The sequence below is a fragment of the Sus scrofa genome, chromosome 1, assembly GCF_000003025.6.
Source record: "Sus scrofa isolate TJ Tabasco breed Duroc chromosome 1, Sscrofa11.1, whole genome shotgun sequence".
In the NCBI taxonomy this organism is placed as follows: Eukaryota; Metazoa; Chordata; class Mammalia; order Artiodactyla; family Suidae; genus Sus; species Sus scrofa.
In genome coordinates, this window is record NC_010443.5 from 82088348 (window position 1) to 82100705 (window position 12358).

The following is a 12358-nucleotide window of genomic DNA, read 5'->3' on the forward strand; positions in this document are numbered from 1 at the left end:
TAATCTGTAGGATCAGAGAGACCATTTTAAAGCTGTTAATTATGGTAAATTTCAAATAAGCACAAAAATAGAGGATGGTGTTATGAACCCTCCTGTAGTCATTATACAGCTTCAAAGGGCAGAGATGTCAGATAAAACCCATACTATACAAATAAATAGAAACACAAATTGTGGTGTGATTTAGATTGAGGGGGATGGGCTTGGGGAGGTCTGGAAGAAACTGAAATCTGTAGGGTCAGAGAAGAGCATTTCAGTTTGCAGAACAGTTAAGTGCAAAGACTGAGATGAGGAAGATCTTAGTACAGTTGGGCCCCTTAAAGGTGAGTGGAGAAAATGTGCAAGTAACAGACCGTGCAGCCCCTTGAAGTCATGCACGGGATTTTGATTTTCAAGCTACAAACATTTCAGGAAAATTGGTCTGCTTTTCTCATGGGAATAGGAATGACAGGGGGAAGAGGAAGGGCCAAGGTGGAAACAGAGACTATTCAGGAGGGGATGGGGAAGTGGGGGGACTAGACTGGAGTGAACTTGAACTGGGTTGATGGTGATGAAGGTAGACAAAGAAGAAAGATTCAAGGTAGACTTTGCTTTGACAGGATTTGTTGATAAAATTTGTATTTTATTTGTATAGATAAAGTTCTGTTGCCTAATAAGCCAGGACTTTTCAGGGGATATTAGATTGTTCTTCCTGCCCTCCACGCCCCCCAATTTATGGTTGTTATGTACATTTTAAAAAATGATATTTGAAAACTTCAAACTGTAAAAGAGTTGAGCACGGATCACATGTGACCCTTCTTCCTCTTTTGGAAGACACTTGCCCCTGCTTCTTTTTGCCCTTTGTTGTGCAGAGGCCATTAAAAAGCCCTAGTCAGCAGGGCTGAATATCCTGTTGTGGAGAGTCATGTATTGCAAGAAAGTTGACAGCAGAAACTGCACAATCAACTTTTTTCTATCCCTACTGAATAATTTTGCAATTTATATCATGCCTGCTTTCACTTTTGCTTCCTCTATTTCATTTTAAAAATTTCGTTTTTATATTCTTCCCCTCAATACTTTTTCTTTCCCTCTGAACTACTATTTACACTTATGTATAGTATCATATTATCTCCATTTTATTGACTTATGCCGCAGTTTCTCTTGTACAGTCTTTAAGTATATATGCTTAAAAAAAAGATGAAGAGTTTCCGTGCGGTGCAGTGGGTCAAGGATCCGGTGTTGTTACTTCTGTGTCATAGGTTCATTCCATGGCTCCAGAACTTCCACATGCCACAGGCATGCTCCCCCCGCCCTCCAAAAAAAAGGGAAGATAGTGGTAGAGAACAGTGTGAAGTTTTCAATGTACTCTTCCTAGAGGAAGCTCTATACTCTATGTCTACAAATATTATCATGCTGTAAGTGTGGTTCAGCAACTTTTTCTGTAAAATATCCTTGTTCCATGTGTATATATATATATATATATATAATTTACCATCTGAAAAATTACTGTATAATAGTCTACTGATTAGTGGGATATGATCTCTTTTTTATTAAAAAAATACACATGCACATATATATATGCACACATTTATAAAGTATATAAGGATAAGTACAAAATTGTCAAATTTGGTCAATTCTGAGGATGATAATGGGTCAGGGGATTTTTTTTTAAACTTCACACACTTTTATTCTTTGAATTTTTAAATAACAAATAATAAATTTTAACTGTATAATTAGAAAAGATTAAAAAGAACCCTAACACTGGTGTAAGGCTCTACCGTCAATAAATTTTGCATCTTTTACTTCAGTTTATTTTCAGGAGTTTGTGGAATACCCATGAAACACATTGATCACACTTATAAGTAAGGAATTGAAAGTTAGGTCACATTACTAGTCGAATGTCACATCGTCAATGGAGGCAGAACTGAAGCTAGGAAATTGACCCTCTCTAAATCATGTGGTTCCAAGTGGCCACTTGGCGGTTTTTACTACTGGGTTAATTTTTTTCACCTTTTAACCCTGGTGCCCATGTGGGCAGAAAGGATACAGATGTCCTTAGTGATCCCCAGGAATTTTCATCTCATTCAGAAAATTGGCAGATGTTGATAGCTAAGACCACTTTGAACAAATAGAGAGATTAGGATGAAGCTCAGTTATTTCATGTGGAAACACGGTCAGCACTGTTTATAGGATGCCATCACTCCTCTGATCCTGGCCCCAAACAGGCCATGGCATGGGCTCAAGTAGCATTTCTATACTCGATGTATATCAATTTGCTGGTTCATTCAATGAATATGATTCTTCATAATTATTTCAAATTTGTGCTTCTCTAAAGCCTTAACCTTAGAAGAGATTCAGACACAGCATATGCACTTAATATTTGCTGGAAAACAGCCATATTGTTCTAAGAGATGATTTCACAATGTACTGAGTACTAGCAAGATGTTGCAGAGCATAAGATTAGGCAATTCTGGAGTTTCTGTTGTGCCTCTGTGAGTCAAGAACCCAACTTGTATCCATGAGGATGTGGGTTCGGTCCCTGGCCTCACTCGGGTTAAGGACCCAGTGTTGCCACAAGCTGCTGTGTAGTTTGCCAGTGTGGCTCAGAACCAGTGTTGCTGTGGCTGTGGCATAGGCTGGCAATTGCAGCTCTGATTTGACCTCTAGCCTGGGAACTTCCATATGCCAGAGGTGCAGCCCTAAAAAGAAAAAAAAAAAAAAAAAAAAGATTAGGCATATTCTCTTCGCTCCATCCAAAGCCATGAATAATAACATCAACACTCAATGAATTGATTAAAGAAGCAAATCCCAAAGCATCTGAAAACAGAATTAGCTCTGTACACAAATGTCTCTGGCTGCAAAATATCTGGGAACCCCTAAATTTTGCAACATCTTCCATCTTATCTTCCAGGTGGCCTATTGTAAATACCTCTTCCTAAAACAGAAGATGGAGAAATGCTCCCTGCATGAGTCAGCCCCAGTAGCAGATGCCACTGCCAATGTTGTCAACAGCAAACTCCCACAGAGTGCCTACCATGTGTCCAGCCTGGGCTAGCCCTGAAAATTAAGCCTTTAGCTGTCCTTCTTTTTTTTTTTTTTTTTTTTTTTTGGTCTCTTCCACTTCATTGCCTACTTATGAAGTTCTCTTATGAACTGCAATGTAAGGACTGTGGAGTTGATTATATTATACTCTTATCTAAAGAAAGAGACCTATATCAAAAAAGGGTTATGATCTGTCAAGACCCTCTGCTATTGGAAGAGAACATAAAAACTTTCAAATGAAAGAAAACTTCTACAAGATCAGGCAATTTATTGTCATTTAAAATTTGTGAGATAGCAAACATAGAGAAGCATATATAAAACATTTACATACAGAGAATAATTACAAGGCAAACATCTGTATAATCATCACAGAGGGGGAAAGAAATAATCCATTTCCAGCACCCCCAGCCATTGTCCCCTTCACAATCCCAGCTGTCCCTGTAGAAATGAGGGTTTGATCATTTCCTTACTTTTATTTATAGTTTGACCAACCTGTGCAGGCATTTGCATTTCTAAACTCTTCTTATTTAGATTTGTCTGTTTTTGAACTTTGTGTGAATGAAATCATCCTCTATGAATTGTTCTTAATGGAGTTCCTGCTGTGGCACATCATGATCCAGTCGGCAGCATCTTGGGAGTACTGGGATGCAGGTTCAGCACAGTGGGTTAAGGATCTAGTGTTGCCGCAGCTGCATCTTGAATCTGATTCCTGGTCTGGGAACTCCACACACTGCAGGACAGCCAATAAAGAAAAGAAAAGGGAAGAAAAACAAAGGATTGTCCTTAGCATGTTCTTCTTTGATTTTTGAGAGGTTAATCCATATTGTGTCTAGAACAACTTGTTTTTTTCAATTGCTCTGTAGTATTCTGCTGCTTGACTATCCACAACCTCGTTACCCATGTAACTGCTGATGGACCTTTGAGGTGCTCCTATTTCTGGCTCTTATGAGCAATGCTGCCATGAGCATTCTTTTGCTTATATTCTGGTATAAATGTGCTGGTGTTTCTTCAGGATATGCTCCTAGGAATCGATGAAAACACGTGGGCATGTACATATTCCAGTGTGCTGGATAATGTGAAATGTTTGCCATTGCGGTAGTACCAATTTACACTACTATGAGAGTTTCCAGTGTTTCTCATTTTGCAACACTGCTCTTTTCAATTATTTACTTCTGTCACTTTGATGACTATGTAATGGTATTTCTCATTGTGGTTTTTTTTAATTTTATAATGTATGGCATATTTTATTTTATTTTTAACCATTTTAATTGAAGTATAGTTAATTTACAATGTTGTGTTAGTTTCAGGTGTACAGCAAAGTGATTCAGCTATATATATGTGTAACTATATATATATATGTATATATATATACACATACATATTTTTAAGTTATATATACATATATTTTTTTCAGGTTCTTTTCCATTAGAGATTATTATAAGATATGAATATAGTTCCATGTGCTGTACAGTAACCCTTGTTTTTCATCTATCTTACATACAGTAGTGTGTATGTGTTAATCCTAAACTCATAATTTGTCTCTCTTCCGCCATTCCTCGTTCTCTTTGGTAATCAGACATTTGTTTTCTATGTCTGTTAGTCTACTTCTGTTTTATAAATAAATTCATTTGTACCATTTTTTAGATTCCACATGTAAGTGATATCATACAATATTTTCTCTATATAAGTTACTTCACTTAAAATGATAATCTCTAGTTCCATCCATGTTGCTGCAAATGTCATTATCTCATTCTTTTTTATGGCTGAGTAGTATTCCATTGTGTATATACCACATCTTCTTTATCCATCCATCCACTGATGGACACTTAGGTTGCTTCCATGTCTTGGCTATTGCAAATAGTGCTGCTATGAACAGTGAGGTCATGTGTCTTTTCGAATTAGTTTTCTCTGGATATATGCCCAGGAGTGGGGTTGCAGGATCATATGGTAACTCAACCATTGTAGTTTTAATTGGCATTTTCCTAATCGTTAAACACTTTGGCACCTTTTCATATGTTTACTAGCCATATATGTAAACATATATGTTTGCTAGGATGTTGGATATCCTCTTTTACAAAGTGCCTATCCAAGCCTTTTGCCCATTTTTGATATTTGGGTTTTCTGTCTTTTTCCTTTTGATTTGTAAGATTTCATTATTATATCATCCACTTAAATCAAAAATTGTTTATTGAATGCCTGCTTTTTATTTTGAGCATATTTTAGGTACTTGGAATACATCAGTGAACCAACAACAAAGACCCTGACCCCCTTTTAATTAATTTTTTATTTTATTTTCCCACTGTACAGCAAGGGGATCAAGTTATACTTACATGTATACATTTTTTCCCCCACCCTTTGTTCTGTTGCAGCATGAGTATCTAGACATAGTTCTCAATGCTACTCAGCAAGATCTCCTTGTAAATCTATTCTAAGTTGTGTCTGATAAGCCCAAGCTCCCGATCCCTCCCACTCCCTCCCTCTCCCATCAGGCAACCACAAGTCTCTTCTCCAAGTCCATGATTTTCTTTTCTGAGGAGATGTTCATTTGTGCTGGATATTAGATTCCAGTTATAAGTGATATCATATGGTATTTGTCTTTGTCTTTCTGGCTCATTTCACTCAGGATGAGATTCTCTAGTTCCATCCATGTTGCTGCAAATGGCATTATGTCATCTTTTTTATGGCTGAGTAGTATTCCATTGTGTATATATACCACTTCTTCCGAATCCAATCATCTGTCGATGGACATTTGGGTTGTTTCCATGTCCTGGCTATTGTGAATAGTGCTGCAATGAACATGCGGGTGCATGTGTCTCTTTTAAGTAGAGTTTTGTCCGGATATATGCCCAAGAGTGGGATTGCGGGGTCATATCTGACCCCCTTTTATTTTCTTTTTATGGCTGCACCTGTGACATATGGAGTTTCCCAGTCTAGGGGTTGAATTGGAGCTGCAGCTGAGGCCTACACCACAGTCACAGCAACACCGGATATGAGCCTCATCTGCAATCTACACCACAGCTTTCAGCAATGCTGGATCCTTAACCCACTGAGTGACACCAGAGATCGAACCCACATCCTCAGGAAGACAATGTCAGGTCCTTAATCAGCTGAGCCACAATGGGAGGTCCACAAGTACATGTTTGATAGTATATTTTGCTAGGAAAATATTAACTTAAGAAAACTTGGTTTGATAAAATAATTGATAATAGTAAGAAATGAACTTGTGTATTCACAAATCACAGATTGCTTTCCAAACTCTGAAGCTCACTTTTCAATGATTTCCCTTGTTAAGTTTTGGGCTCTGTTTAACCAATGCCCTCATGTTCACCATCAACATCTTAATATATTTATTTTCAGTCATTCAAGAAACATGCAAACATATATTAAGAATACCTATTGTGGGTGGGAGTTTTATGATATCATGATTAAGAACTCAGTCATTAGAGACAAAGAGCTACAGACTGGGTGGTGTTTGAACAACAGAAACTGATTTGTCACAGCTTTGGAGGCTGGGAAGTCCAAGATCAAGGCAGCTGCCCTTGGTGAGAGCCCACTTCCTTGTTCATAGATGATCTTATTTGCTAGAAGGGGCAAGAGAGCCAGGGTCTCTTTCGTAAGGGCACCAATCCTATTCACGAGGGCTCTGCCTTCATGACTTCATCACATCCCAAAGGCCTCACCTCTAAACATCATAACCATGGGGATTAGGTTTCAACATGTGAATTTGAGAGGAACACACTCAGTCTACAGCAGTGAGCTGATGCTCTGGCTTAGCCTCTACTAAGGATATGACCTTACACATCTCTCCAAATCCCAGTTTGAGCATTTGTAAAATGTAGAATAATCATATTATTTAATCAGATGATTTTTGTGAGGGTTGACTGAGATAGTGCCCAGAAAATGCTCAATGAACATAATTTATTGTTATTATTGTAGGGCAGGAGGTTGACTAGATTGGAGAAATAAGATAATCTTTCCTCTCAAAGAACTCTCAAGAAATTGGTAGTTAAATAAGTAAACAGTTAACCAATAGATTCCTATTACAGTTATAAATAAAATATACAGTAGTAGAAACATTATCAAAGGGTTATGAGGAAAGGGAAAATAAATTCTGCCCAGGAGTATTTGAAGAAATTTTCATAAAAGAGAAAAGAGTTTATTTAAGGCTTCATAGTTAGAGTCCATGTATCAGGGAGAGACAGAAGAGTCAAGTCCACTAAAAGTATAATAAAGGGAATTCCCATTGTGGCTCAGTGGGTTAAGGTCCTCTTGTCTCTGTGAGCATGTGGGTTTGATCCCTGGCCTTTCTCAGTGGTTAAGGAGCCAGTGTAGCTGTGGCTGTGGTGTAGGCTTGCAGGTGCAGCTTTGATTTGACCCCTAGCCCAGGAACTTCCATATGCCACAGGTGCAGCCATAAAAAGAAGGAAAAAAAAAAAAGAGAGAGAGAGAGAGAGAAAAGTATAATAAGCTCCCAGGCTAGCCAGAGCCTGCCAATGATTTCCCCTTGTGTTATACCCCTTCTCCTATTCCATGAGATGCCTTTTTACTATGTTATTTATGTCCTTTGATACACTTGTTTTTAATTTTGATATAGTACAATTTACCTATTTTTTTTCCTTTTGTTGCCCATGATTTTGGTATCATATCTGGATTTTTTCAAAGATTAAAAGTACATTGTAAGTTCATACAGATAGTTTCCAATTCAAATTCTGGACACTAAGTTTTTAAAAGTTGAATTTATCAAACTGATCTTTTTATTTCCTTTTTCTCATGAGAAAAATTCCAGGTCCTAATTTACCTGATTACTACATTTCTTTATACCACAACACACATCCTAAAGACTCAAAATAATAACATTTCCATAAACAATTTGATTTCTGAGGAAAGTTGAGAATTATTACTTCGTATTTTTTGCTGCTTTTTTGTTCTTGAGTTATATTTCCCTAAAGTTGGATAATCAAATTACCGTGTTTACAATCACTTGAATTAGTTCTTCTCTGTATACTATGCAACTAAGTCAATATGCAGTTAGGTTCATTTATTTAATTTTGCTTTTGTTTGTTAAGAGTTGCTTTTAAGTAAAATGTTTAATTATTGCACAAAATGATTACACAGTTACAAAGTTAACTTTGATTTAAATCACTCAAAGTGCATTTTGAGAAAACCTGCTTTTTAAAGTTTTATTGAAGTATAGTTAATTTACAAGGCTGTGATAATTTCTGCTGTACAACAAAGTGACCCAGTCACACATATCAGATACTTTCTGATACCACAGAATACTGGGTAGGAGTTCTCTGTGCTATACAGCAAGTCTCCATTAGCCAAATGTTCCATCTGCCTCAGTGTGCATATGCCAATACCAAACCTCCAGTCCATCTCTCTCTGCCCTACCCCCTCTAGTCCTCTTTGGTAACCGTAAGTTTTTTTAAAGTCTGTGAGTCTATTTCTGTTTTTCAAACCGTTTCATTTGTATCCCTTTTTTTTTAGATTCCACATAGAGGTGATATCACACGATATTTGTCTTTCACTGTCTAACTTCACTTTGTATGATAGTTTCAAGATCCATCCATGTTGCTGCAAATGGCATTATTTCATTCTTTTTATGGCTGAGTAATATTCCATTGTATATATGTATCACATTTTCTTTATCCATTCCTCTGCTGATGGACATTTAGGTTGCTTCCATATTTTGGCTATTGTAAATAGTGCTGCAATAAACTGTGGGGTGCATGTATCTTTTCAAATTGTGGTTTTCTCTGGATAGATGCCCAGGAGTGGGATTGCTGGGTTGTATTGTAGTTCTATTTTTAGGTTGTAAGGAAACTCTATACTTTCCTCCATAGTGGTTGCACCAATATACATTCCCACCAACAGTATAAGAGGGTTCCCTTTTCTCCACATCCTCTCCAGCATTTATTATTTGTAAATTTTTTGATGATGGCCATCCTGGCTGGTGTAAGGTGGTGCCTCATTTGATTTGCATTTTTCTAAGAATTAGTGATGTTGAGCAACTTTTCATGTGTTTTTTTGAACATCTGTATGTTTTCTTTGGAGAAATGTCTAGTTAGATCTTCTGCCATTTTTTTTTTGACGGAGTTGTTTGTTTGCTTGTTTTTTATATTGAGCTGTAGGAGGCTTTTGTATATTTCTGAGATTAGTCCCTTGTCATTTCCTTCATTTTCAAATATTTTCTTCCATTCTGTGGGTTGTCTTTTTGTTTTGTTTTTACTTTCCTTTGCTGTGCAAAAACTTTTAAGTTTACTTAGGTCCCATTTGTTTATTTTTTTGTTTTTATTGTCATTAATCTAGGAGGTGGATCTGAGACGATATTTCTGTGGTTTATGTGAAAGAGTGTTTGGCCTGTTTTTCTCTAAGAGGTTTATAGAGTCAGTATTATGTTTAGGTCTTTAGTCCATTTTGAGTACATTTTTGTATATGGTGTTAAAAATTTTCCTTCTTTTTCTTTTCTTTTTTTGTGTGTGTGCTATTTTAGGGCTGCACCCATGGCATATGGAGGTTCCCAGGCTAGGGGTTGAATTGGAGCTGTAGCCACCAGCCTACACCACAGCCACAGCAACTCGGGATCCGAGCCATGTCTGTGAACAACACCACAGCTCACAGCAACACCTGATCCTTAACCCACTAAGCAAGGCCAGCAATCAAACCTGCATCCTAATGGATCCTAGTCAGGTTAGTTAGCCACTGAGCCACGAAGGGAACTCTGGTGTTAGAGAATTTCTAATTTAATTCTTTTATATGTAACTGTCCAGTTTTCCCAGCACCACTTATTAAAAAGACTGTCTTTTATTTGTTGTATATTCTTCCCTCCTTTGTCATAGACTAATTGACCATAGGTGCATGGGTTTATTTCTGGGATTTCTATTCTGTTCCACTGATCTATATTTCTGTTTCCATGCCAGTACCATACTGTTTTGATAACTGTAGCTTTGTAGTATAGTCTTAGGTCAGGAAGACTCATTCCTCCAGCTCCATTTTTTATTTTTTCAGGTTTGCTTTGGCTATTCAGGGTCTTTTGTGTTTCCAAACAAATTTTAAAATATTTTGTTCTAGTTCTGGGTAAAATGCCACTGGTAATTTGATAGAGTTTGTATTAAATCTGTAGATTGCCTTGGATAGATAGTCATTTTGACAATACTGATTTTTGCAATCCAAAAGCATGGTATATCTTTCTATCTGCTTGTGTCATCTTTGATTTCTTTCATCAGTGTCTTATAGTTTTCAGAGTATAGGTGTTTTGTCTCTTTAGGTAGGTTTATTCCTAGGTATTCTATTCTTTTTGATGTGATGGTAAGTGGGACGGTTTCCCTAATTTCTCTTCCTGATCTTTCATTACTACTATATAGAAATGCAGTCAATTTCTGTGTATTAATTTTGTATCCTGCACTTTACCAAATTCATTGAGGAGTTCCAACAGTTTTCTGATAGCATCTTTAGGATTTTCTAGGTACAGTATCATGTTGTCATCTGCAAAGAATGACAGTGATAGTCTAGCTTTTATCCTTGTTGCTTCCATCCTGTTCTTACCCTCAAGTGGTAATTTAAAAAAATAAAAAACCTGTGTGTTTTTTGGCCCTGGTCATGGCGTATGGGAGTTTCTGAGCCAGGGACTGAACACTCACCACAGCAGTGACCCAAGCTGCTGCAGTGACAACACTGGATCCTTAATCCACTGTGCCATAAGAGAATTTCTAAAAAATATTTTTGATTTACTTTTCAGTTAAAAAAATGTATATTTATTTGTAAAGCCCCTTTCTTAGATAAATTTTAGTTTACTTTGTACACTTTACCTTCCTTTTTTTGGTTGTTTACAATACAATATATTCTAGAGGTCTTTATGCCACATGATAATATAACATTTCTTTTTTATGGCAGTATAGTGCTTCATTTTGTGGATATACTATAGTTTATTTAATCAATCCTCTATTGATAGATGTTTTGCTATTTTTATTTCTTATTTAATACAAACAATTGAATAGTCTTATGCACATATCTACAATGAATATTTTTCCATATTTGATTAACATTTTTGTGTTTAAAGAAGATACAAATATGTTATCTTTTCCCAAAATTGTTGAATATATATCTCTAGGAAGATAATAATATCTTAAATAACTACAGTACTATTCTCACACATAACATAATTAACAAAATGGCCATTGGTTTTCTGAGAGAGAAAGAAGAGAAAGCCAGTGCTGTGGTGACAAGGACAAAAACCAAGGCAGTGGCAGTGTGTAGGAAAATAGGAAATTGATTCAAGGGATATTTAGGGAAGGAGGTGGGTGTTATTCAGCAAGCCTAGGTGATGTAACAATCACTTCCATTGTGATTCTTTTAGGATACTTCCATTTACTCAATAGGTAAATAAAATATTTTTTGATAATGTACTCACTTGCATTCTACTATCATCCATATAATTTCTAGTTTTAAAGTATATGCCTCGTGAAAAGCAAAACCTTAAGGAGGCAGGCAAAGAACAAATTGAATAATGAACATTTACCCTATTTGTCATAGAGATTCTGACCACACCAGAAAATTTAGGGGCAGCGTAAATATGTAGGAAGGTTATGATCTTCAGCCTAATCTCCACCTTCTTGAACAAAGCCAAGTATGTAGCTCTGTGCATGATTGGTCACAATAGCCTCATGACCCAAGGTGTCTGTAATTAAAAGGGCACATTCCATGTGTTTTATATTGGTATTTTAGAGAAGCTTGCCCTAAAAGCTTGTCATTAGCAATAGAAGGTCAAATGAATAAGATAAAGTGGAGAAGAGTCTTCCAGGATGGGCCAATTAGACCTACGGGCTATTATCTCATTCATTCATTCATTCTGCATATTTTTTACTCAAAAAAAAATACTATCTAGTATTGACTGAGTGTCAGAGACTGTGCCAGGTAGTGGGAGTACAAAGATATGCTCTTTGTGAAAGAAAAACTCACAAAATAATTGGGAAGAAAGGCATATAGGAGAATAGTCAGCATATACGGTAGAGCTGCATGAAAGATACTAAAGAAACCAAAGATTAGTGGTTGGCTCACTCAGTCCAGAGGTGGGGTGGGGAGATGGGTCAGTTGGGGTGGTCTTCATTGAGGGGGTGACGTATGAGGAAGGTTGATGAGTTGGACTTCACTTGATCAATGAGGAATAGATAATATGTCCTAGAAGCTATATCCTATACCAGGAAAATGTCTGAAAACTTTGCACTATCAGATTTGTGTTTTCTAGAGGTCACTTGATTACAGTGTGGAGAGTGAAATGAATGTGGGAAACCAGCGAGGAAGCCTAACTGGCTTAAAGAGTATAGATGAAGAGAGTTCCCAT